Below are 5,529 nucleotides of genomic sequence, written 5' to 3' on the forward strand. Positions count from 1 at the left end.
GTTCTCTAGATACTGCTTGTTGTAAGCATCATAAGGAAGGGGATCGTTAGAGTCTAACGGCGAACGGAACATTGTGAAACATGTCCTCATTATCATGCTAAAATAAAACAGAAAATTTCCTGCAAATAGATGGTTTTATTTAACTATTTTTCGTGTGAAATATTGAAAACAAATACTGGTTACATTTGTTTCCCCGAATTTGTAAGTTCACATGTTTTAAAGAAACCTCAGATATATTTCTAAAAGAAGCAAACACGATTAGGCATACATTGTGGGTGTGCCAAAACCTTTTGGAATTTCGATGTCCATATAAGATCAAAACGGGGGTTAAATTCTTGTTAATGTCTGTCATTATATAGGATCTTAACTTTGTAATAGAATGGTAATGCTTCTGATGCGAGAATTAACCTTCGTTTTCGCAGATGAATGACCAAACATGTATGATTTTTAAAGGCAAATATAATCCCAAATGTGTGTATTTACATGGAGCTGTTAGAAAACGTAACATCAAACTTGCTTCAAATGCTGTAATTGATCTATATTTTCTGGACAGATGACCTAATTACTTTTTCAGAAACAGGTTTAATCCCAAGTAACTAGTGTTTCAGAATAGTGTCAAAACTGACAGGTATAATACTTGTACATTTTAGGATGCACAACATCAAACCTACTTCAGATACTCCTGTTGATATTTATGAAAGGCGAAGACAACGAACAGTGATCAATCTCATGACACCTATAAGCGTTATATAGATGGAAAGTGGGACAAAGACAGACCCCTGGATATACCAGAGGAGGGATCAGGTGCGTAGGCGGAGAAAGCATCCCCTGTCGACCGGTCACACCCGCCGTGAGCCCTATATCTTGATCATGTAAATGGAGTTATCCGTTGTCAAAATCAGTGTGCCATGAACGGCCTAACAATCGGCAAAAACACGTCCGACACGTCCCAATGATAGGCTGTATTGGCAAACTAGATCGTTATAATGACCACAGAATTTGCGAAATGCTTACTTTAAACGCGACTGTTGAAACCCCTGCACCATCAACTTGTTTGTCAGTAGCCTGCCTCGAATTAAAAACTGATCATACAGAGAACAAGCTCTTGTATATATGATTACATAATATCGGACTTTACTTGTCGCGGTAGCTCAGTGATAGAGTGTTCGCGAGTTCAAGTCCCGCTCGTGCCAAGTCCGTGTCAAACCTAAGACGTAAACATAGAAAGTGATTGTTCCTACCCCCAAACGCTCGGCATTTAGAAGTGAGAATCACGGATCTTTCGAATTCCGATATGACTAAAAACGGAGGTCCATTGTCACGGTATGCGTTTTCCCTCGCTGCTACGGCCCTGAGCGCTACATTGCCAGCATAGGTCATTAGTGGTACTTCATATACACCTAATGATGTCTCAACTTTTGATTGATTGATTGTATCTTGCTTAACGTCTCACTCGAGAATATTTCACTCATATGGAGACATCATTAAGACCGGTGAAGGGCTTCAAATTTAGGCCTATGCTCGGCGCTTACGGCCATTGAGCAATGAGGGTTATTTAGCGTGCCACACCTACTGTTGCCACACCTACTGTGACACTGGACATCCGTTTTTAAGGTCATCTCCGAGGAAGACGTGACATTCACATCTGATGCCGAGCGTTTGGCGATGGAACTGTCACTACCCGTTTTAACGACTTGGGTGTGTCGCGGCCGCGATTCGAACCCCGGGCCTTCCGCATGCGGGGCGAACGCTCTAACCTCTCGGCCACCGCGGCGAGTGAAACTTCTCGACAGGACGTAAAGCAAACAACAGTAACTGTAATAGGTCTTCAATAGAGTTCATGAGTTTCTTTAAATAAAAATATACGATATTTATACGCTTACTTTTTACCAATTTAAAATTGTTGGTTGATTTTGTTTAATTTCAGATGTCTTTTAATTTGCAAAGTGGATGTATTATTGTTTATAATTGTTGGTTTGAAAGAGAAAGAAAATAAGTTAAATGTGACGTCACAACGCACTGTTTACATCGGCTGTCATTATATTCCTAAAGGGAATTTCATGAACAATATATATGTTCAAGTGAATGGATGTTTCTATTTTTAATTTACCATACATAACTGAATTATGATTGTCACTTGGGACACACCAAAGACCATTTCATGCTTCGCTCCAGTGGTCACACCGAAGATACATATTACGAAATAAATGGTGACATTCGAGAATAGTTGAACAAAATGGCGGTGCCCATGCAAGGTGAAGATAACGAACAGTGATCAATCTCATAATTCCTACAAGCAATACAAAATAGATAGTTGGACAAACACGGACCCCTGGACACACCAGAGGTGGGATCAGGTGCCTAGGAGGAGTAAGCATCCCCTGTTGACCGGTCACACCCGCCGTGAGCCCCATATCCTGATCAGCTCACAGAATTTTCAGTGAACATATATAAAAATTAGCTCTTTTCTTTTGCCGAATTTGTCTTTTTCCTTTCACATACACTATACTATAATTGCTTTTCGAGCCTTGCTTCGCAGGCGTGTCGAAGGCATGTCAGACCTTCGCTCGGTATTGCTTTTAGGCCTATATAGATAAAAATCGATTCAAAAACAAAAATGTCCGGGTTGCTTTAAAATATGTTATCTATCATAGAGACAGCAGTGCAAAACATACTGGAAAATGAAATTAAATGTAGAAGTTTTCCAAAAATACAGAAGCACTTTTAAAATGTCAAATGTATATTTTTTATAACACCTATAATGTACAAGGTCGGGAAAATGCTAAGTAAAAGCTGTGAGGGGAGTTGGTTACAAAAAGTAGGAACCATGCTTAAAAAATGACAAAGTTCGACTAGATGTACATCATGTACATGTAAATTTTTCAAAGAATGTCCATTCACTTCCAAAAAGACACATGTACAACTTTAAAAATGCTTCCATAACAGATGTTCAAGGTCTAAATGATGTCAAATAAATGCTGTTAAAGGGGTTGATTACAAAAATAAGTACCGTCTATTCAAGACCTTCTTAAAAATGACAAAATTCAAATACACGTAATTTTTTAGGAAAATGTCTGATCACTTATAAAAAGGCACATCTTCAATGTATCCATAACAACTGTACAAAGTTTAAGGAACGTCAAGTTAGAGGTGTGAGCGGAGTTGATTTCACAAAATAGGAAACGTCTTTTCAAGACATGCTTAAAAAATGACAAAGTTCAACTTCATGTTTTCAAAACAATGTCTGATCACTTTCAAAGAGGCACATGCACATCTTCAATATATCCATAACAACTGTACAAAGTTTGAGGAGCGTCAAGTTATAGGTATAAGAGGAGTTGATCACACAAAGTAGGTACCCAAGTACAGGGACGCCCGCCCGCCATTCACCATTCTATAAGCCGTTTGTACGTTGTTCAACCCGGCCAAAAATAGGTAGAGGGATGGCCTACTTCAATCATCAATATAATAGTAACTAGAGTTCAACCATAGTACGATCGAACTGCCTTTAGTCGAAACTGGAAAAGGTGTTACTGCGCATGTCTGGTCTACCACACAGCAACCTATGCTTACAGAATGGTTACACTTTAGTTACCAGACATGCGCACTGAAGGTCCGGAAACAAGATAGGCATGCGCAATCAAGTTTCGGAAGTCAACTACGGTAGACAATTACTATGGTTGATGATCGAACTAGGCCATAATAAACCGTGCTGGTTTTTGAAATCCATGACCTGTCGTATCCGCGTTCATTATTCACACGATGTGAATAACATAGCACGAAATGTTTCGACCGCTATTCATAAGTATAACGAAAAAGTGGGGGGGGGGGGGGGGGGTTGTGTCGCGATAAAACAGTTCTGTAGGTGATTGCAGATGTAAAATCAACAGTAGAGATTTTAAAAAGACCATATGCCGCATTATATCAATGAAATACAAAATCAACCCGTCGGTATGCTGACACAAGGCGTTAGTCAACGAGAGGTGGCATGACGTTTTAATGTTTATCATCATACAATAAGCTGTTTCTTCCGACGGTATCATCAGACACGATTAATAAATGATCAAGAGGTTACAGTGTAATGAGCCAGACAAAGGCTAAATCGACGTCAAAACTAAACACGGCTCTTGTTCTCCAAATGAGTCCAGATTTACCGTTAATCACGCTGACGGTTTTACCGTCGTGTGTATGAACGTCAGGTAGACAATTGTGTCGTTGAATGTGACAGATTCGTTGAATGTGACAGATTCGACGGAGGTAGTGGTGGTCTGGGTAATCTCGGCTGAGATTCGGCATGGCTGAATATTTGGACTGACGCCTTCACCGAATCTCGGAGCAGTCCTTCATAATTCATGTCTGGAAATTTACTCTCAGCTTAGGCCAGTTCTAGCAATTAATCTGCACTTAGGTGACACTGCTGTTCGCTTCAAATAAGTGATTAGACTGTTCAACTAACTCTCTATCACTATTAATTTTGCATTGCTTACCGTTTAGGTATGAAAATCCCAAAATAAAAATAGTCACTAAATTTTCTGTTCAAATGATAACTTCATGGCACAATATTTTATCTCCTGAAACTGAAGAGTTCCTACAGTCTGTATTATTTCGTTACTGATACATTGTATCTCCAAATACAGTCTTGTCTTTCGCTAATTTAAAAAACAAACTATTGGAACTCTTCAATTTCGGGAGATAAATATTGTGCCATGGAAGTCATCATTTGAATGGAAAACTTAGTGATAGTTTATATTATGGAATTTACATACTTAGACGGTAAGTAATGCAACATTAATAGTGATAGAGAGTTAGTTTAACAGTCAAATCACTTATCTGAAGTAACAGCAGTGTCACCTAAGTGCACATTAATGGCTAGAATCGGCCGAAGATGAGAGTAAATTTCCAGACATGAATTATGAAGGACTGCTCCGAGATTCGGTGAAGGCGTCAGTCCAAATATTCAGCCAAGCCGAATCTCAGCCGAGATTAGTGGTCTTGAGGTGCAATAAACACAAATTTTCCCTCATAGGTGGACATTTTGGTGGAACTTTAACAGCCAGACAGTATATAATCGACATTCTATAGACTGTGTTATTACCATTAATGCAACACCATGGGCAAGGCAATGGATTAGTTTTTCAGCAGAAAAATCCGCGCGCAAACTCGGCGAGATCGACTCAAAATTTCCCTCAAACGAACGGCATCAACGTCCACGGACTTCAACATGATTCAACATTTCTGGAATTAGCTAGGTAAACGTGTGCACAGCCGCCAACCTCAGCCTCTGCAAGAACTTGGAAGAATGGCAGAACATTCCCCAAACAACCATTCGGAGTGTCTTTCAGTCGATGACCCGTCGCCTATGCAACGTTTTCATGTAACCTGTCAGAGAATAACAATGGGGTTTAAAATCAATGTATATTTAACTTTTATCATAAAAGATATACCACATATATTTGTTTATTAAAGTAATAAGGAACACATAACATAATCTATTATTGCATTTTTTTAAAAGTCCACTAACGCTATAGT

This window comes from Ostrea edulis, chromosome 1, assembly GCF_947568905.1.
Source record: "Ostrea edulis chromosome 1, xbOstEdul1.1, whole genome shotgun sequence".
NCBI classification, from domain to species: domain Eukaryota; kingdom Metazoa; phylum Mollusca; class Bivalvia; order Ostreida; family Ostreidae; genus Ostrea; species Ostrea edulis.